Source organism: Mesocricetus auratus, unplaced genomic scaffold (assembly GCF_017639785.1).
Source record: "Mesocricetus auratus isolate SY011 unplaced genomic scaffold, BCM_Maur_2.0 Super-Scaffold_100009, whole genome shotgun sequence".
Taxonomy (NCBI): domain Eukaryota; kingdom Metazoa; phylum Chordata; class Mammalia; order Rodentia; family Cricetidae; genus Mesocricetus; species Mesocricetus auratus.
In genome coordinates, this window is record NW_024429193.1 from 84216180 (window position 1) to 84239591 (window position 23412).

General features: G+C 40.4%; 1 pseudogene; it reads left to right on the forward strand.

Annotated features, from left to right (window-relative positions):
- The window catches only part of LOC101833941, a 39729-nt pseudogene that overhangs the window by 10578 nt on the left and 5739 nt on the right, over window positions 1-23412 (forward strand).

Below are 23412 nucleotides of genomic sequence, written 5' to 3' on the forward strand. Positions count from 1 at the left end.
CCAAACCTTGGCAGTGTGGTTTAAGTGGTTCTGGTTTTAGAGTCAGGAAGAATAGTGAGTAAAAGGATTGAAGACTCAGATAAGGAAAGCCAATAAGACCAAGAGTATGACAGAGGAGTCCCTGAATATGAAGGCACTGAGATGCCCTTGGGTAATTCTGTGAAAGTCAAGCCTGAATTGGGATGGAGCTCCCAAGATGCTGAAGATGCCAGAGTCATGAGACATCTGCCAAGGAATGCTGCATATAAGGACTGGAACCAGCCCAAGAGAGAGAAGTGTGTTACAGTCAGCAAAGCTGGAAGGACTGAGCTATCTAAGCCCGTTGACAACAGAAACGGAGCTACAGGATTTAAGACTTCCCCTACTGAGTTCCCATCTTCCTGTGGCCCAGTATTTCATCACCATATCATCATTCTTCCTTTTGAAATGATATAATCCTGTGCCATTGTAAATTGGAAATATGTAATCCCCTTCCATTTTTTAGGGGCTTAAATTAATAGGAAGACCTTGAGTCTCAGAAGAGAATCTGGACTTTTAAACAGTGTTGAGACTTGAAAACCTATGGGCTTTTCACGTTGGACTAAATGAATTTTGCATTATGGTTTGTTTACATGCTTATTGGAACTAGGAAGTAGAATGTGATAGTTTGAATAAACATTTCAAAGGCTATAGGTTGCTCTCCACAAACTTGCAGTAAATCCCTATTGCTGAAGACACTACCTGCACAACTCACTGAACATGGAAAAGTTAAGCTGGTGCCTACACAGAACCTTCACCCCCACAGATTAGTGTTCAGGGTAGTGAAATGCACTCTACACACTACAAAGGAGAGAAGAAAACACCAAGCTACAAACCCTGTTTCCTACAATGGTGTTCTGCCTGTAAGACGTGTTAGTATAATAGTGGCACGAGGCTTGGATTTAAATCTGATTGGATTTAAGAATACTCCATGAAAAACAACACATCCCTAACACATAGCAGGGGGCCAAGAACCTTAGACCAGAGAGGTCAGGATCCTGGAGAAAAAGTTAAGTACTGCTATTCTACTAAAAAACAAAGCAGCACTGTGACTCCTAGTGACATTCTGCTAGAAGCATAGAAGAGTGTCTTCCTAGGCCATCATCAGATGCTGTCTCCTGCAGTAGATGGGAACAAATGCAGATACCCACAGCTGGACCTTGGAACTCTCTGCACTAAACACACTATCTCCATTAACTCACTCCCTTTGTGGCTCGGGGAATCCTGTAGGGAGAAGATGGAAAGATTTTAGGAGACAGAGGGATGGAGAGCTTCAGGCGAGCACCGCACCACCAAAGCACACATGAACTGGCAGCCTGCAGAGGGCTGAGACTGATGAGGTCTCAGGCTGAGAGTGGAAGAGGAAAAAGCCCGCACCCCTGATCCAGAAGTCACCTCCAACTCTATGTTCTTACCATGTGCTTAGCCATTACGGTTTCTGGTTTTGTTTTTATTGGATTTCTGTGTTTGCCAAAGTGTGTTTCCGTATGTCTACATTTGTGTCTTGTGCTTCTTCTTTGCCTTTTTGCTTTTCTATTTGGTTGTTTTGTCCTGTTCATGTTTGTTGGTTTTATTTAATTTTTAGATGCCTGTTTTCTAATGAGAGAGAGCAAGAAATGGTGTGGATTTTGGTGGGTAAGGAGGTGGAAAGGGTCTAAGAGGTGCTTAGGGAGAAGGAACCATAACTGGATATATTGAGTGAAAAAATCTGTTTTCAGTTTTAAATAAGGGAGATAGAATGGTCCCCATAGCCTCACAGTGGAATTGTTTGAGAAGAGTTAGGTCATGTAGACTTGTTGCAAGAGGAATGTGACTGGTGCTTGGTTTGGAGGTTTCAAAATACTCATGCCATTCCCTTTCTCTCTCTCTCTCTCTCTCTCTCTCTCTCTCTCTCTCTCTCTCTCTCTCTCTCTCTCTCTCTCTCTCTCTCTCTCTCTCTCTCTCTCTCTCTCTGCTTCATGCGTGTGGATTGATATAAACTCTCAGTCACTGCCCCAGCACCATGTCTGCCTGCCTGCTGCCATGACCTCCACTATGACGGCCATGGACTCTAACCCTCTAAAAGAGTAGGCCCAAATCAATGCTTTCTTTTAGAAGTTGCCTTGGTCTTGGTATCCTGTCAGTGATAGAAGGTAAGATAATGGGCCTATCTACATCTATAAGGAATTATCTGTTACCCCAGCTCAGTGTGGACAGTGGCTTAAAATTCTCACCAAAAATGGGCATGAATCTTAATTTCTGTGCATTCTAGTTACCTCCTGTTTTGGCTAGATGTAATCTTAAATTGGGATTTAAAGCATGTTCCCACTTTCTCCAGGGGCTTTCAAAAAGGAACCATACCAAACATTCTATGTAAAACATCTTGGCATCAGAGAACTAAATCATCAGTGGAAAGACAGCATACTGTAATGTCTCAATAGCACATTAATGCTCTGTTCCCATCTGATAGACGTGGATATGTTTGTTCTAGTTCTTTCTACTGCTGTTATAAACACCGTGTCCTAAGCAAACGTAGGGAGGGAAGGGTTTATTTCAGTTCTTACAGATCACAGTCTGTCATTAAGGGAAGTCAGAGCAAGAACTCATGGGAACCTTGAAAGAACACTACTGACTGGCTTGCTCAGACAGCTTTCTTACACAACTCGAGAATATCTGTTTTTGTTTTAAAATTTAAATTAGAAACAAGGTTGCTCCATATATCAATTCCAGGACCCTCTCCCTTTCCCTCCCCTCCTCCCGTGCCCTTCCACCAACCCTCCCAATATCCCCTCCTTTCCCCAGGGAGGGTGAGGCCCTCCATGGGGGTGTCCATAGTCAGATCCTCCCCCAAGAGTCCAGGGTGAGAGTGCATCTCTCATTGTTGGATGGGTGCCGAAAGTTCATTTGTATACCCAGGATAAATACTGATCTACTACCCAAGGCCCAATAGATTACCTAGGCCTCCTCACTGACACCCCCATTCAGGGGGTCTTGATCAGTCCCATGCCAGCCTAGGATTCTAGAGCTAACCCTTGTCAGGTCAGCTGTTTCTGGGGGTTAAACCAGCCCAGTCTTAATCCCTTTGGTCATCAGTCCTCCCTCTCTGTCACTGGCTTTCTTGAGTTCAGCTCAGTGCTTAGCCGTGTGAGTCTGCCTCTTCTTCCATCAGCCTCTGAATGAAGGTTCTGTCTCCCAGACTCTCTGGCCATGAGATTGTGGTCTGGCACTCCCATGATCTATGTCTAAAATCCATACCTAAGAAGTGGAAGTGAACCAAGGGTCCCAAGGTAAAAGAGTAGGTAAGGACATGGTGGAATGTGAAGACTATGGAATATAATTCAGCATTTAAAAGTAAGAAAACTATAACATGGATTCCACCTGGTACAATTTACTCAACAGTCACAAAAAGACAAATGTTTTAGTCTGCTTGTATGAGGTATTCTGAGTAGGCAAATTCCTACACAAGGGAAATAGACCTACCATGGGCTAACTGTGGGAAATATAAGATTGTCAGTGATTTAGCCTTTTGATTTTGCAGGAAGAAAATACTCTGGGGTCTGTTACATTACAACATGGATATAATTACACTAGTGAACTACAAACTATACCAAGAACTACAGGTAGCTAAGGAATGGGCCAGGAAAAATATTCTCCCCAGGGAAAAGCATATATATATATATATATATATAATATATATATATGTATATATAGCATATATATTATATATATATGAGCTCATATGTGTGTGTGCCCACACATAATCTTAAATGTATATATACATGTATTGAAGGGAGTAAGCAAAAGCAGCTTGGCCTAAGTACTGCCGTTTGAACTTTAGACTCCATTAACTTTAGGGTGAAATGAAGTTCAGGTTCCCAAGCCCTAGGGGAGCTGTGAAGTTTCCAGTTATTACATGTTTAGTTCTCCTAATGACAAAAAAGAAAAATGAATCTGACTGGTTAGACTGAAAGGATTACATTATACATTGATTGACAATTCAAGGAAGCCTCTTATCTCTAAATCCTAATTGGTAAAAATTGTAACTGTAACTTGGCAATGAATGTTTGTGATTTCTGTGCTTATAAATCCTGCTTCTTCACCTGCTCAGGGCTGCCAGGAGAAACAAGACTCCCGAGTCCTTGTCCTAATGAATCAGTGACCCACTTATTTGGTGAGTTATTAAAAATCTTTGGAACCCATAAGTGGTGTCTCTCTCCCCCCTCATGGTGCACAGCAGGCTAAGACATTGGTGGGACCAACCCTGGATGGTGTTCCTGGGCTCAATAAGTAAACAGGCTGAGCAAGCCATATAGAGCAAACAAGTAAGCAGCTCCTCTCCATGGCCTCTGCTTCTGTGCCTGCCTCGAGGATCCTGCCCTGCTTGAGTTCCCGTCCTGACTGCTTTTGATGATAAACTGTTATATGGAATTGTGAGTGAAATAAACCATTTCCTCCCCTGTAAAAAAAACAATATGACTTATAATTAAATTAAATATTATAAAATGAAAGGAAGTTATGAATTTGAAAGGGCAATAAGAAGGTTTAGAAAGAAGCAAGGAAAGGGGAAAATGAAGTTATATAATAATCTCAAAAAATTATAAATTGTTTAAATGGGTGAGATAAATATTTCTTTTCCACTCCCCAAGATAAATATATTGTCTTCCCTACCAGCTCATATGTTGAAACCTCAGCACCCCACCCCCACTGTGTACCATGGTACTCATAATACTGGTACAACTGAGGATGATTTGGGCAATAAAGGTGGAGGCCTTATCAACTGTATCAGCACCTCTACAAGGCACATGAGAAAATTTCCCTGTTCTTCATCAAAGGATGCAATGAGAAAAGCAGTCAATGAGTAAGAAAAGACCCATACCTGTATTTCTCCATGCTAGCACACTAATCAGAGGAACAAGTTTCTATTGTTTATAAATGAACCCATCCCCAGCATTGTAATGCAAACTGTTGGAAAACGGTAAATTTTGTGATTTTGTTGCTGCTGGTTTTTAGTCTTTATTTTATTTATTGTTATTGTATATGTTTATCTGTGTAATGTGCATGTATATGAATGTGGGTTCATGCTTGCCATATCTCCTATGTGGAGGTCAGGGGATAAATTTAGAGAGTCAATAATTTTCTTGTACCATAGGATCTGGGACTAAATTAATATCATCAAGATTATATGGCAGGAAGGTTGAGTCAGGGTAAGAATAGAGGAAAGCAGGATGAGAGATACCATAACAGAGGGAGTCATAGGTTTGTGGAGAGATCTGGCACTAGTGAGATTTTCAGAGATCTACAAGAATGACACCAACTGGTACCTTAAATGCCCTCCCCTGATAATGAGATTGATGACTACCTTCTATGCCATCCTAGAATCCTCATCCAGTGACTGATGGAAGCAGAGGCAGACGCCCACAGCTAAACACTGAACTGAACTCCTGGAATCCACTTACAAAGAGAAATGATGAGCAAAGGAGTTAAGACCCGGCAGGTGACCTGAACAAGGGGGGACTCATGGACCCCAGACTGGTGACTGAGAGGTCAGCATGGGACTGATCCAGACACCCCTGAACCTGAGTGTCAGAGAGGAGGCCTTGACAATCTATGGGACCTTGTATAGTAGATCAGTATTTATCCCTGGTTTATGGGAACCCATTCCACATGGAGGGAAGCTGTCTCAGCCTGGACACACTTTTATCTTAGTTAGGGTTTCTATTGCTGTAGAAACAACACAACCATGGCAATTTGTATAAAGAAAAAACATTTATTTGGGGATTTAGTCCATTATCATGATGATGTGTAGGCAGACATGGCACTGGAGAAGTAGCTGAGAATCCTACATTTTGGCTTGCAGTCCAAAGGAAATGGTCGGTCTCACTAGACATGGCTTGTGCATATATGAGACCTTAAAGTCTGCCTCCACAGTGACACACTTCCACTAACAAGACCACACCTCCTAATAGTGCCACTCCCTTTGGGGGCCATTTTCTTTCAAGCTACCATACTCACTTTTCTCAGTATTGCTCACATAAAGGTGATTATATCATATGTCTATGAGCTTTTCAACTCAAATGTCCATGATATAAAATTAAGATAGTAATTTAATATTATGTGTATGTAATAATACACATAATCCCAGTATTCAACCAGAGATGTGGAGGTAGGAGGGTCAGGAATTCAAGGCCAGCCGCAATAACATGGCAGAGTCTAGAGTAGTCAATTTCCTAAATGTAACAAAAGGAAAGGCAGACTGAGAATGTTTGCTAACTATGAGATAGTTAATAATGATTGCCAACTTGACAGGATCTATTATCACCCACAAGACGAGGCTCTGGGTACACCTGTGAGAAATTATCTAGATGAAGTTAGTCTCAGTGTATGTCAGTAAGAGACTTTTTTATTAGGTTCATCGAAGTGAATCTTAAATGTGGACAGCACCAACCCACAAGCTTTGATTCCAGACTTCACTAAAAAGGATCATGAGCAGAGCACAAGCACCTCACTCCCTGTGTCTTGACTGTAGTTGCAATATAACCATCTGCTTCTTGACTATAGTTACAATGTAACCACCTGCCTCTTGGCTATAGATACAATGTAACCATCGGATACTTGACTATAGTTACAATGTGACCAGATGCATCTTTAGTATGCATACAATGTAACTAACTGCTTCTTTCATAAAGTTACAATGTGATCAGCTGTTGATTCACTATTGTTAAAGCGTAACAAGATTCTCCTTGACTAAAATAGCAATGTAAGCAGCTGCCTCCTCAAGATCCGGCCTCCTCTGTTTCCCTCTCATGATGGGTTTACCTTTTCTCCCTTTAGTGACTTTTGTCAGAGTTTTTATTCCAACAACAGGAACAGTAACTAAGACATGATGGTCTTCTTCATTTTAAATACACAGCAGAGAATCACTCTGGACCAGAAATGTGACTTGTACCAAGACCTGAAGTGAACATATATGTGCACCTGAATTTCTCAATGGTCATACATATCTGCCACAGCTGATAACACTGTGGAACCCTTGCACATGCCACACGCAGCATTTCCCACAGCTCTCCCACAGTTTACCTGAATGTCCTCAGAATTTCTCTTTCCATACTTAGCAAGTTGTGATGACTCTGTATCAGTGTAACTGTTAAGGTGACCAACTCAGAAGACAAATGGTGTCCTGGGGATACTGGTTCTGTCACTTGCTGGCTTGATGATTTACATAATTTTGTCTTCTTAAATTTTTAATGAGTCCCTGATTTATCATGGGTAGAATAGAAAAAATATTTAATCTTTATCCTTCTTTTAAATATCAAGTGATAACAGATATATGTAAGTTATTGAAGAATTCAGAAAAAAACAATATTTTTACTATAAATCAAAAAATAATGTATTAATAACTATATCATTGAGGTCAAGATCCTAAAATACCTTTTAAATCACTAAAGAATTAGAAAAATACTTTTAAATTAGCAATAAATGTTGTATAAATACTTTCTCATTATTTTCCCTTTAAAATTCCAATCATTATAAATCTTTTCAGTAAATGAAAATATGCAACAAATTGCTATAAACAATTATTCAACTATATGAGAAAATAAATAGGTTATTAAATATCTTCTTGTGATAATGCATGAATAATGATTAATATACTTTATTAAAATCACAAAAGGTTAATTGCTATAATCATCTTTTTTCAAATGTAATTTTCCAAATTTGGATTATCATAAATTAATGGCAGAAAAACAGTTTGTCAATTGTGACAGAGATTTAGGTGGAAAGAATTTCACAGAGCAATAGAGAAATTACAGATGTTTAGAACTGAAAGAAGCCAGAAATACAGCAATCTCGTATAATGGATATGGTATAAACTAATATCTAACCAGAAAATATTTTATTGACATTTTTAGTAAAAATAATTATAAAAAATATTAAGTGTTTTGGTTAGGTTTTGTTTGGTGTTTTGGTGTGTGCTTGTTTCTTTGTTTGTTTTGTAATATGTAACTAACAAATTACAGGTGATACAGGAAAGGTTTTCAAGGAAAGGTTGAAGTCTTAACCACTAAAACTTCAGAATATAAATACATGTGGAGGCATGTCATTTACATAGGAAATTAAGTTAAAGCAACTTCCTCCAAGTTGGACATGGTCTATTATGTACTAGCACAGACATCACAGAAGGCCAGAAAGAAACAGGGAGAAAGTGGCTTTTGACAAACCAGAGAGAAAAGCCTCCAAAATAACCAGTCCTGATGATGTCTTTATCTTGGTCTTCCAGGTTCCAGAATTATAAGAAATACATATTTGAGGATGTTTAACCATCCAGTTTGCAGTTTGTTAGGATAGCCCTGGGCAACTGATACAAAGGTTAAACATTGTCACAGCAGTAAGGAAAAGTATATAAACCTGAGGACTTTTGTATGATAATAACATATCAAAGGTTAACATAAATGTCACAAAGAAACAAGGCTCACAATTCTATGGAGAACAGCTAACTCCAGGCATGTGTGTAATTAAAAGACTTGCATAATTAACCCATGTTGAAGAGGATATTTAAACTATTAAAGTTGAATGCCTACATGACTTAGAGCTTTATGGGACACTATTCCAAAAAAAAGTAGGTAGGTGTGTGTGTGTGTGTGTGTGTGTGTGTGTGTATGTGTGTGTGTGTGAGTGTGTACGTGTGGGTGTGTGTAAAATATACGTGAGTTTGTTTAATATATGCTAAATTATTACTCTTTAGGAATATCTATACATATATGTGTATATTCTATATATCTCTATATATTCTATATATTCCTATATACATGTAAATCTTATATAAACAATAATTTCTTTAATGTTAAAGTATACTAAAAATATTAATTGTGTTAAAAGTTTAGTAAAAATTATGTATATATGTATTCTAGATATTAAATATATTTATTTGAATTTCAAGCATATTATATACCCAAACTCTTACTTATAATTAAATTGTGTCCACATTTTTCTTTGATTAAATTTTATTAGTTAATTTTCATTTAACCTTTCTAGTAGACATCCCAGTTAATGTTACAAGGGGCATCTATGAAAAAGTTTTTATTAATTGATAACCTTCTGCATAGTAAGTCAGAATTTAGCATTATAAGCCATGATAAGAGTTCTTGGGGCTGATCAAGAACCCCTGAATGGGGGTGTCAGTGAGGATGCCTAGGCAATCTATGGGGCCTTTGGTAGTTGACCAGTATTTATTCCTGGCATACAAATGGACATTGGGTGCCCATCCCACAACGTGAGACGCACTCTCACCCTGGACTCTTGGGGGGAGGTTCTAGGCCCTGTCCTGGATGAAATGACAGACTATGGACACCCCCATGGAAGAACTCACCCTCCCTGGGGAAAGGAGGGGGTATTGGGTGGGTGGTGGGAGGGGGTAGGAGGTGGGAAGGGAAAAGGAGAGGGACGTGAGATTGACATGTGAAGAAACCTTGTTTCTAATTTGAATTTAAATTTAAAAATAAAAGTTTTAATATAAAAAAGAGTTCTGATGCTTTACTATGACTTCATAGTTTTTTAAAAGTTAGCAATAAAAGAAATGTTTGATAGATAAAACAGATGATGGAGGAATACTTATTTCACATACACATCCCTGTATTCAACTCTTAATGTTCTAGAAACTGGGCATGTTACCTGCTGTAAGAAAGCGAAAGCAGGCTGTTGCAATGGGTTTGCCGTCAGAACACAGGTGTTGTTGAAAACCACCGCTAATTCAAATCTAGCATAGGAAAGGAAAAGACTCACATCAACATCACTGTCATTGGACATGTAGATTCAGGCAAGTCCACCACCACCGCCACCTGATCTGCAAATGTGGTGAAAACTGACAAACGAGCCATGGAAAACTCATGAGAAAAGGCTCCTTCAAGTATGCCTGAGTCTTGGACAAACTGAAAGCTGAGCGTGAGCGTGGTATCACTGTTGACATCTATCTCCCTGTGGAAATGTGAAACCAGCAAATACTATGTGATGATCACTGATGCCCCAGGACACAGAGACTTTATCAAAGACATGATTACTGGCACATCTCAGGCTGACTGTGCTGTCTTGATTGTTGCTGCTGGTGTTGGTGAATTTGAGCCTGGTAGGCTGGTATCTCCAAGAATGGGCAGACCAGTGAGCATGCCCTTATGGCTTACACCCTGGGTGTGAAACAGCTAATTGTTGGTGTTAACAAAATGGATTTCACCAAGCCACCCTACAGCCAGAAGAGATACAAGGAAATTGTGAGGGAAGTCAGTACCTACACTAAGGAAATTGGCTACAACCCTGACACAGTATTATTTGTGCCAATTTCTGGTTGGAATGGTGACAACATGCTGGAGCCTAGAGCTAATACGCCTTGGTTCGATGGATGGAGAGTCACCCGTAAAGATGGCAGTGCCAGTGGTACCACACTGCTGGAAGCTTTGGATTGTATACTGCCACCAACTCGTCCCACCGACAAGCCACTGTGACTGCCCCTCCAGGGTGTCTATAAAATTGGTGGCATTGGGACTGTTCCTGTGGACAGAATGGAGACTGGTGTTTTAAATCCTGGAATGGCGATTACCTTTGCTCCAGCCAATTTCACAACAGAAGTAAAATCTGTTGAAATGCACCATGAAGCTTTGAGTGAAGCTCTTCCTGGAGACAACATGGGCTTCCATGTAAAGAACATGTCTGTCAAAAACGTCAGATGTGGCAATGCTGCTGGTGACAGAAAAATTGGCCCACCTAAGGAATCTGCTGGCTTCACTGCTGAGGAGATTACCCTGAAGCATGCAGGCCACATTAGTGCTGACTCTGCTCCTGTACTGGACTGTCACACAGCTCACGTAGCATACAAGTTTGCCGAGCTTAAAGAAAAGATTGATTGCATTCTGGTAAGAAGCTGGAGGATGACCCTAAGTTCTTGAAATCCGTGATGCAGCCATCGTTGGTATGAGTCATGTGAAGCCAATGTATATTGAGAGCTTCTCTGACTGTCCTCCACTGGGTCATTTTGCTATTCCTGACATGAGGCAGAAAGTTGCTGTGGGTGTCATCAAATCTGTGGACAAGAAGGCTGCTGGAGCTGGCAAGGTCACCAAGTCTTTCTGCCCAGAAAGCTCACAAGGCTAAAGGAATATTGTCCCTAACACCTGCCACTGCAACCAGTGGTGGAAGAATGGTCTCAGAACTATTTTTCTCTATTGGACATTTAAGTTTAATAGTGAAAGACTGGTTAATGATAACAACACATTGGAAACCCTTCAGGAGGAAAGGAGAATGTTTTGTGAACCATTTTTGTGTATATGTTTCTCTTATTAGCTAATGAATAAAACACTGATTGCCTGATTGGCCAGGCAGGAAGTGACATAGCTGGGCAGAATCAGAATATAAGCAAAGACAAGCAGGAAATCACTCTCTTCTTTTCTCTTCTCTTCTCTGTGAACATGCTGAGCATATTTGACATATAGGACACCAGAGGAGTAAGAGTTGCCTGGACCTTTCTCCAGTAAGATAAGACCACATGGAAATATACATATTAGTAGTTATGGGTTAAGAATAAGAAGCCCAAATTGCCAGCTAACAGCTTTATAACTAATATAGCGTCTGTGTTTCTTTGGGGCAGAGAAAGGCAACGAGACCCAACTGGGCCAGAGAAAGCTCACATTACACGTATATGATCAAATATTAGTATTAATACATCCATTATGCTCTTGCATAGCTTGTGTTTATTGATGGGACATACAATGGATTCCTATTTTTAAGAAATATGGGAGACACCTTGCAAAATATCCGTGCCTCCCTGTACAAGGTAATACAAGCCTCCACTTCTTAACCCCTTACTCCAAGGCTGTTGAAATGACGATGGCTAATTCAGAGCTAGCTCTGTTACTTCTTTTTCTCCTTTCTTTGGGCTTACATTCTGTAATAATGCCTATACAGCAATTGAACCTGCTTTTTAATCTTTGTTCCCATAAATGCACCATTACTGCTGAGAGAGCCCCATTCTTAATTTGGCAAAGGAAGCATAGTATATACATTTAGAATGGATTTCAATCTGAAAAAGATCTGGAGTTAATCTTATTTCCATAATTCTGATTCCAGATGGTATGAGAAGCATGTTTGTTTTTCATATCCCTAAATCTATTTTTCCTATTACTTCTAAGCCTAAAAGAATTATGTCCCCAATAAGAATGAGTTTCTTTTTTAAAAACATTGAAGGAGATTAATGTTGAAAGAGACTCAGCACAGTACTATGAAACAAGATTATAGACTGAAACCCTGAAATTAAAAGTAAGGCAGGAGAATGCAGTTGTAGGAAACCAGGAAGCAGAAAAGTACAACATAGACCATACGGTGAAGAATCACCTTTACCTTTGGTAAACTACAAAGGACTCCAAACACCATGGAGTCTGATTATAGTTTCAGTCTAAAACAAATCCATGGCTAAAGGTAAGGAAATCTACCCTTGTAAATCATGACTTTGTCGATAAAGAAAACTATAAATGTAACTCAAAGTCTCAAAAGTTAAATGTCAACCAATGCGGACAGCATCTGCCATTCTGAGTGTGCATGCTTTGACCAGAAAGAGCCACAGGGTGCCGAGTGAGCCTGTTATTTGTGGGGAGGGGAGGATTAAGATAAACTGGAGAAGAAGTAAAAAGAGCATAATTCATGAGTGTTACCCCTGGGACTGAGAAATTGAAATCTGAACTGTGAAGCTTATTTATGCAGATTTTTTTACTTCATGTTGTTTTTTTTCTGTACTGTCAGTCTTCCTTCAACCATGTGTCTTACAACTGTAGTAGTAAAGAAATTGTTTCTTTGAGTGAATAAGCACACTGAAAAACAGGGCACAAGCAAAATGTTAAAATTTATGCTTGTGATATTAGAAATATGGCACAGTATTTGTATGTTTATTATTGAACTATGAATTGTACAGTTTTCAAAGTATAAATAAATACACAAAATTTAAAATGAACCTTTCTGATACCTACATAGCTGACATGAAGTTTGGAAAAGCTGTTTGATTGATGGTAGGTCATTTTGTCTTCATATAAAATACAGCCGAAACATCTATCTCTTCTAGTCAGGAAGGGTGACTCTTACCTATAATCCTAGCATTCATGAGGCTCAGAAAGGAAGGCTGCTATGAATTCAAGGTCATTTTGGGCTACATACTGAGTTTTAAGACATCCTGGACTACAGATAGGGATCCTTTCTAAAAAAAAAAAACAACTAAAGAAAAACATATAACAGCAATGTGGTGATCGCCCATTGGGTAAGCCTGCTTGTTCTGCAAGCATTAGAACCTGAATTAAAATTCCTAGAAGAGGAAGAGAGAGTAGGTCATGGGGGAACAGGAAGGTTGAGTGGGGGTAGAATAGGGGGAAGAGGGAATCATAGGTTAGAAGACAAATCAGGCACCAGTGTGACCTCTAGTGATCTAAAGGAATGACACCAATTGGCAAGCTAAGCAATAGTGGAGAGACCACCTCAAATGCCATTCCTGATAATGAACTTGATGTCTATAACCATCCTGGAGCCTTCATCCAGTGACTGATGGAAGCAGAGGCAAACACCCACAGCTAAACACTGAACTGAACCCAAGGAAACCAGTGACAGAGAGAGAGGATCGGTGAGCAAATTGGCAAAGAATAGGCTGGCAAAACCAGCATCGACAGCTGATCTGAACAGGGGAGAGCTCTTGGACCCCAGACTGACAGCTGGGAGGCCAGCATGGGACTGATCCAGACCCCCCGAATGTGAGAGTCTGAGGAGGCCTGGGCTACCTATGGGGCCCTGGGCAGTGGATCAGTGTTTATCCCTGGCATACAAACAGACATCATGTGTCCATAAGACAAAGAGGGATGCTCTCTCAGCCTGGACTCTTAGGGGAGTGCCTGGACCCTGCCTTGAGTGAAATGACAGACTCTAGCTATCCCCTATGTGGAAGGAACTGGCAATATGGTGGGAGGCTTGGGGGATGGTGGAGGGGGTATGGGAGGAGGGGAGGGAGAGGTAACTGGGATTGACATGTAAAACAAGCTATTTAAAATGAAAATAATAATAATAAAACAAAAGAAAAAAAAGAATGTTGATGTATTCCTAATGAAGCTGGAAAACCAAGCACTTGTAAATTTGCATCGTGTTCAACAATTCTGTTCAACATGCGGACTACTACATAGCTTCTAATTGTTCTGAGATAGAGAGAGGTACATTGCCTCTTTCCATGTCCCTATGTTTATATGTACTTTGAGTGACATAATATATACCTATTAAAGGAAGAGTAAGAAATAAAAAGCTTTCCACATTGCAAAAAAAATTCCTAGCAGCCTCATGAAAGCCACAGGCATGTATCTCCAGGCTTCTGGGGAAGAGGCAGGTGGACCCCCGAGCTTGCTGACTTATCTGAAGAGCTTCAGGTTCCCTGAGCTCTCCTCTCTCATGTGGAGGTGGGTGATGGAGGAAGACAGCTGACGACCTCCTCTGGCTGTGCATTTTTAGTATGTGCAATTTTGAATGACCTATCTTAGATTTCTAATCACCTCGAGCTGGGTATTCTGTTTTCACTAGCTTGTACACAATAACACCTCTTCTGTAACCAACACTCATGCTATCAATCACTATGTGTACCCAAGCCAAAACCCTGAAATCACTAGCTTTGGGTGAACAAGATGAATACTCATAATCTGGTCCCTTTTCAGAGCCTGTGTATCTCTTCCTCATCCAGTATTCCCTTCTATCTAAATGGAAACACAAGATGCTAAAATAGAGGCAGCAGGCTGAAGGAGAAAAAATTGTAAGTAGGCAGTAGTTGAGCTGGCCAATACCATTCAAATAGCACGGAATGAGTTATTAGCCTTAATCAGGTCTCTTTCTATTCCAGCCCAGATTCCCTAGTCATCTTCAATTCTTTTTATTTCTAAAATAAGCCTGTTAATATCCAGAAAATCTTTTCACTATCCCACAAACAGGGGATAGTCATGTTTGCCCCTGAACATTTTCTTCTCTCTGAAAGCAACTCCACAATCCCTGTGTTCACCTTGGTGTATTCTATTCACATGTATCATGGATGGTGTCTCTGCCAATCCAGTCCTTAACTGATGCCCTTCAGCATCCATTTCCTCAGCCCATCCTAGGCTGAGCTCTTCCATCCCCCTTTCTGACACATTCATCTATTGTCTGGTACTGTCTGTATGCTTAAAAACACATAACTGTAGCAGAGACAGATGAGCTCATTTCCTTTCCTCCTGGGGCTTATAGATAATTTGCATCTCCCAGCCTTCTTTGCAGTATTTTGAGCATTTGATTATGTGACATTTCTGCCTACTACATTAAACACTTCCCATGTGAAACCCTACATACTTTCCTTCTTCATTGTCACATCCATCCTGAAGGGAAGAAACTGAAGATGGTGGAGCCATTAGAGGTCTGAGCATTATAAAGGGAAGAGTCCTGTCTAACAAGTGCTGCAGAGTCTCCCGGGAGTGTTCTGCAATGTGCACAGTTTATCAACCAGCATTTTCAGTTTTTGTGTTTAACTGTTGACATTTCTCAAACAGATTCAGAAACTTGTATCAGAAATAGTTTTAACTAGTTTTCTGACAGTCAAAAGCAAAAAAGTTGACTTTGAAGATGGAAACTGAGTGGATATAGACTTATGTTACATGTGTCTACTGAGTCTATAGATCTGGATAGAACGGTTGCAAAACGTTAGAATGATGGTTACTTTTAGATTCTTCTTTCTGCAAATTATAAAAATAAGGAGATTAGCAAAAGAAAGAATTAGGGATTTAAAAAGAACTGAAGGAAGGGAAGTCCTTAAAGAATTGGAAAGCCAGAAAACCCTACTCAAGAAAATAATAGACAAAGATGGTGTTGAAGTATCATAGCTTATAATGATTGCTCAGTTAATTAGCTCTAAGTAAACCAAATTGAAAACATCCCCTTTCCATGTAAGCCTACAAGTGTTCCAGATACACTAAAAATAGTCCCATAAAATTGACAACACAAGCAAGATATATTGAATTCCCTCTACTAACACCACTAGAGATATACAATGATCAAATAAATATGTTTGCTAAACTACTGGCATTTCTAAGGCTCATAGGGAATCTGTAAGGCCTGAGTAAATTTGTGATTGTAAGATAAGTATTATACAGCAACTACCTGCCACAGATCATGCAAATCTGGATGGATGGGCACAGCAAAATAACAACCTTGAAGCAGCCTTGCTGAGCAAGGTATTGTACTTAATAAGCAAGGTAGCTGCTACCAAGTCTGCATTCCTGAAAAGTATTTTCTGGAGCAAACAACTAAAGACATGCTATTTAAATGGGAGTGGGGTACATGTCTAAACCCATAACTGGTCCATTCAAAAGCACAGAACAGAATGTCCAAGTAATATAGAACATGGATAGCCTGTTGGTTTCAGTTAATAACTTTCTCTTCAAGTCATTCTCCAGACTATTCTAACGAGACTTGATTTTGTTTGGGCTTGGCTTGGTTTTTCAAAGGGACAAAAACATTATTATCAAAATAGAGCCCAGGTGACAGTAAGAAGTCTCCAGAATCAGCTACGGAGATAATAATAAGCTTGCTATCCAGTTCTTAGGTAGTGATCAGAATAGATTTCATGCACAAGTGCAGTAGTATTTTGTGGGAGTCGCTCTTTCTAAATGAGAGTATGCTTAGGGCTGTATATTTTATACCTGTTAACTATAATTCACTAGTAGTAGGTTAGTATCATATGGTTAGGTTTAAATTAAGATGACCATGAGGCAGATCTCTACAGTAAGTTGGCATGAGATGATGCTTCAGTGAGGCTTCTTGAAAGTCAAGAGTTAAATTGGCTTGGCATTGTATTGAGTTTGGGTGACCATCACAATATACTATATACTGGATGGCTTAAGCAAGATAAGTTTGTTTTCTCACAGATTTGAAAGAAAGAAATCTAAGATCTAAGTATCTATCTTTGGGTTCTAAAAAGAACCCTCTTCTGTTCTTCCTTTGTCTCCAGCTGAGGAGAAGAAAGCAAGAAGGGTGACATTCTAACACCTTTTCCAGCAAGGGCATTAATCTGTCTTGAAAATACTCCCTCAAGAATACATCTAAATCTGATTAATCTAATCCTAGAAGGCATATGTCCAAGGGCCATTTTATAGAAGCTAGAGCATCAGTACATGGAACTACCTACACTGTTTGCAAGCAGTTGTTTAGTAGTTGAAACCAAACAAACAAACTACTCTCTATTAAAACTGGCACTAATAAGAGATTTTCTTCATGAATCTTTTAAAAATGTGTGTGCGTGTTGGTTAAAGTATAAGTGAAAATATATTTTTCTTTTATTTATATATATTTATGTAAAAAGTGAATAGATAGGTGATAGATGGATAGACAGAAGACATATAGACAGACAGACAAAATAGATATACTAGGTTGACAGTGGTGAAGAGAACAAGAACTAAGAATGAGTGATTTAAGGGTGTAAGAGGGGAGCAATGGTGCGACCCCCGGGAAGGGACCCCCGACCCGTGGGGGTGAGGTGATGAGGGTCGCTACTAATTTGGTGGGCCTTCACGAGCAGATCCGATCTGGAAAGTGAACTTCACGAGGTTAAAGGAAACAGGCTCAAGACAACGTTCGCTGATCAAGAGCCTTTATTTTTGGGGCGCGCTGGAACTTATAGAGGAAGGACCTCAGGGGGTGGTACAAGCATGTCAATCAAGTCTCAATTCAAATATACACCAAATACGGTAAAGACAAAGCTGTAGTTTTCCATCAGTCATTAGTTGCATTCCACAAATGCTTGTCAGCGTAAGTCAGGTGCAGGAATTAGGGAGGGGTAGGAAGTATTCAACGGAACACTTTAATCTTTTGTTAACAAAGACAATTACTCTGTAAGGGTACTTCCCCCTGGCTAGGTGGGTGGGCTGCCCTGTGTAAATTTAACTTTTATGGTTAGCCTTTTCCTTTGTCTCAAGGGCATGTGTGCTCGCAGTCACGTAGTCAGAAGGCCAAGAAACGGTTGACAGACTCCATTTTGTTCAAGGTTCTAGCAGTCCCCAACACAATGGTGTATCAGTAAATCTAGAAACCTAAGGCAATGTATAATATATGAATATTATAAACAAGAGCCTGAAGACCAAAGTTTTCCATAGCTATGATTGGCTGGATCTTGTTCTGTGGGTCTTGAACAGAAGCTGTCTGTTTCATGTAATTGTCATTTTGATCAATTTACTGAAGACTTGTGGTCTATTTTCAGTTGATTGTCTTCTGCAGAAAATCCTCAAATTATCTACATGAGGCCTATTCTAAGTACTTTTCCATTGCTGTGATAAAACACAATGACAAAAACAACAGACAAACAAACAAAAGCCTTACAGAAGAAAGTGTTTATTTTGGCTTACAGTTCCAAAGGAATAGAGTCTATCATGGCAGCCGTGGCACAACATCATAAGCTGCAAGCTGACTGATCATTTTTTTGTCCACACACAGAAAGCAGAGAGAAAATTGGAAACAGGACAAAGCTATGCAGCCTCAAAGCCCACACCAATGATGGACTTCCTTCATCAAGTTTCCACCTCAGATAGCACTACCAACTGAAGACTGAGTAAGTACACACAAGAGCCTATGGGGGACATTTCTCACTCAAATACCACAAGGCCTTGCTGGAGCGAGCCCATTAGCTGCGGGTTCATGGATGTGTTAATCCATTACTAATGAGGTTAGTTCCCTCATGACATTCATGGAGTAACAAACAATACCATTAAGGCCAATGAAAATGCCTCAAAACATAGAAAATTCAAAGGACTCTGAGAGCAAAGGCATTTTTCATTTAAGATTTCATGTATTCCTCCTGGCTATTCTCAATGACTGCTGGTGTTAGGAACTACAAAGTCTTTCAGTGAGTAGTAAGACAAAAATTCTTAATGTGAGATCCCACAATGAGGTTTCTCATCATAGGAGTAAAGTCAAACAAAAGTCAAGGTTCTTTTTCTAGATCATCACACCTTAGTTTTTTGACTGGCAAACCTCTGATCAATACTGAGGGTAAACAAACAGTGACCATGACATCTCTATAATTCATGATAGGTGTTAGCTAAGTAAAATGTATTCAGGGATTTTCAAAGCTTTGATTTACTGGACACAGCAGAATAATGACATTGGTGAAAAGCTGCGACAAGTAGCTGTATTAATTTTTCACAGCATTACCTTTCAGGAACAAGAATGCCCTAGAGCAAACAGCTAACTTATCTTTGTGCGGTCTCAACATTGTTTAACAAGGAATAGGAAAGCAGGCTTGATCTCAGTAATGCCCTGGACAAGAAGTTCCATTGTATATATTTTCAAGAAAAAGGAAGGTGAAAGCAAACTGTGTTTGGTAAGAACTTTTGGAGCATGTGAAAAACAAATAAGTCAGACACCTACTAAGTTTCTGAGATAAATATAATGCCAAAGAAGCTGGGTCTGGTTTTCAAAGTCCTCTGTGTGCTTGCTTTACCATAGTACCTGGATACAGTAAGATTGCATCAGTAACTAGTGACTTCCGGACTCACGTCTTCTGGGAATATGATGATAATAAACAATGAAGAATTTCTTACCCAATGGAATCCACAACTTTGAAGAACAGGACAAGGAATCTCATCCATATACTAGAATCGAAATTCAACAAATTAACTTCTTTTACAGGCTGAATAATCCTCAATATACCTACTGCTATAGGTCATCAGGGGCTGTGGACCAGATTCAACTGTCTTTCTCACTACTCCACTTTGATCACAGAAGTTTTTAGTTTACCATTGCACGTGGCACGAGTATAACAGCTGTAATATATTTTTGGAGGAAGAGTGCTGTCATGGGTTTTCTTTTTAGTTCACAGACTATCAGATATCATGGTAATAACCTACTCTGCAAGAAATGAAAAACATGAACTACATGCTGTCTCTGGGTGTTCCCTTTGGAGAGGTGTAGGAAGTCAACTTCTAGTCCTCTAAAAGATAAGAAACACAGTTTGATTTTCCTGCCACTATTGCCATCCATACAAAACTCAACATGAAGCACATCATCTCTGGTCATTAAAATGTGTATGTATCTAGCTGGGTGGTAGAGGCAGCACAGGCCTTTATTCCCAGCACTTCGAGGCAGAAGCAGGCAGATCTATGTGAATTCAAGGCCAGTCTGGTCTACAGAGCGAGTGCCAGTACAGGCTCCAAAGCTTTACAGAGAAACCCTGTCTGGAAACACACACACACCAAAAAGGAATGAATGTATCTTTTTGCATATGTTAAACAAGGAATTTTTATAGGCATTGGTTGGATATATTATTTTTGCTACTACATATTAGGAAAAATTATCAGAACCCCTAGGTTAGGGGTTCTATTGCTAAGATTGGCCCTACTTCAAATTCTAGTCACAAGTCTTGGGACTGGCCTACACTTCTCATCTGCTGGTTGTGAGTCAAGAGTATAAAGACCCAGCTCTAGAGTGCAATTATTTGTCTAGAGGAGCTCACAGGACACAGAGATACTTTATGTTTTTCTATCTATTTATTATAAAGGATATTGTACAAATGGTCAGATAGATAAATACATAGAGGGCTGGGGAGATGTCTCAGAGGGTAAACTGCTTGCTACACAAACATGAGGACCTGAGTCTGGATTTCCAACATACACATAAAAGCTAGCAGGGTGGTGTACATCAGTAATCCCAGTTCTGGGAACAAGGAGCTATGGATGAAGACAAGCAGATCTCAGGGGCTCACTGGTCAGCCAGTTTACCTGGAAGAGCACACTCCAGGTTCAGTAAAATACCTTGTATCATGAAACATGGTTGAGAGTAATAAACACCTGGCTCTCAAAGACACACACTCATACGCACACACTCATACGCACACACGCACACAAGTGCTCTCAACGCATAGCAGTTCTGAGCTTCCGTCCTCTCGTTGAACAACCTTCCCCCAGGCATCTCCATGTGTTCAGCATTCTGAAAGCTCCAAAAATCCTGACCTTCTGGGGTTTATCGCTTTATTACGTGGGCTTGTGTCTTAGCTTGGGTTTCTATTGCTGTGAAGAGACACCATGACCATGCCAACTCTTATCTCCATGACCATGCCGATGCTTTTAAAGAAAACATTTAATAGGGGTGGCTTGCTTAAAACTTCAGGAATTCAATCCATTATCATCATGACGGGGACCATTAGGCATGCAAGCAGATGTGGTACTGGAGCTGAAAGTGTTTCATCTTGTAGGCAACAAGAAGTCAACTGACAGGAAGTCAACTGAGGGAAGCTTGTGCGAAAGAGAGCTCAAAGTCCACTACCACAATGACACACTTCCTCCAACAAGGTCACACCTCCTAATAGTGCCACTCTCTGTGAGGGCCATTTTCTTTCAAACCACCACATCTTGACTGATTCAATCACACTTATCAGCTCAACTTTCAACCCCTTTATTATCCCTGAAGATCAAAGAGTATGGAACTGAAAATCCCAACCTCCTAATCACATTATTGGGTCTCTTGGCTACCAGATTCTATGAGACTATCCAGGAGCACGCCAAGACCTGCCTCATTAGAACAATAGATGTTCCTGTCATCGAAGAAATTTCCAATGAATTTGGAAGCTCTGTGCCAGAAGCCTCCTATCACTCAGGAAATGATAAAGCTCTTTTCTGTGTAGGTAGCCAGGGTTAGAGACCAAACTTACAGCAGAGGGACCTCATTCCAGAACCCATCTCAAGGATGTGAAAAGCTTTGACTCTGGTAATCAAGCCTAAATGAAATATACATTTATTTTATTATACTATATAATGTAATATTAAAACAAGGAATAAGTCTTATAACCTTGCTCAATATTGAAACTAAAGAAAATTTAATTTTAAAGGAGGTTGAGCTGGAGAGATCGCTCAGTGGTTGGGAGCATGTTCTGCTCTTCCAGAATACTCAGATGCCTTTCCCAGCACCCGTATCAGGCAGTTCATGATCACCTGTAACTCCAACTCCAAAGAATGCCACACCTTCTTCCGGCCTTTGAGGCCACGTACTCAGGTACACATATCCACTCATCTTCACGCATAAAGCATTGGGCTTTTTATTAGGTACTTGTTCTAGAACATGTTTGTCACTAGGAGATGATAATGAAGCAACTATTGATAAATTTAGTTAGACACATATGATAACCAAAAGAGCAGAGCATGGCGGAGACTTGTCAGTGTACACATCTGAATTCCCTTTGCTTCCTGGATCAGTTCCCTCAACCTCACGGAAGCAGGCTGTGGCATGTTTCCTCCAAAAGAACACAGGCAGAGCTGATGTGTGACTGTGCCTTGCATACTTCCCGTGGAAGATCCTCTTCACTCTCCTATAGCTCAAATTAGAAACCCACAATCATGTTGGGAGACATTTGCAGACAGAGATGGAATCATCAGATGTGAGGAAGTTTGGTTCCAGCAAGAATCACTACTTAGAAAGCCAGAAATTTGAGCAGGATGATTTTGTAAGCTATAAGTAAGGATTCCTTCTCTCTTTTTTATAATAATTTTTTATTTAACTTTTTACACATGCTTCTCCAAGTTCCCACACCCTCCCCTCCTCCTGGCCCCCTAGTCCCCCCAACCCCTCCAACCCACTCCATCCACCCTCCATTCCCCAGGTGACCCTAACACCTCCCGGTGTCTGGCTTTTGCGGGGCTGCTTTCCTGGGCATGTGTCCCTTCTGCACCTCGCCTTGTCGTCTTTAGCAGGCCATGGGGTGTACTTGGTCTTCGTGTTTTGGTCCATTCTGATGGTCTTAGCTGTCACTTCAGAATCTTCACTAAGGAGGAAACCAAGTCCGTGGTGACCCCTCATGTAGTTATGCTTAGTGACAAGCATGAATGAGGACCAGGGAGGGATTTTCAGAGTCTGTCACATCATCCCTGGCAGGGCCTAGGTTCTCCCGGATGTGTCCAGGCTGACAGAGCATCCCTCCACGTGGAACGGGCTCCCAGAGTCTATTTGTATGCCAGAAATAAATACTGATCTACTCTCCAAGGTCCCACAGATTGCTGAGGCATCTTCTCTGACACTCAGGTTGGGGGACGGGGGGTTTCTGGATCAGTCCCATGCTGGCCTCTCAGTCATCAGTCTGGGGTCCATGTGTTCCCCCTTGTTTAGGTCAGCTGCCTCTGTGGGTTTTGCCAGCCTGGTCTTGATTCCTTTGCTCATCACTCCTCTTTGTAACTGGGTTGCAGGAGTTCAGTTTGGTTTTTAGCTATGAGTATCTATCTCTGTTTCTGTCAGCCACTGGGTGAGGGTTCTAGGATGGAGGATTTCTTCTCTGAAGCCATGGAAAATTCAGAAAATATTTGTTACAGAAGCTACCACAGTCCAAATTAACTTATGTTTGTGTGAGTTTCAGAATCACAG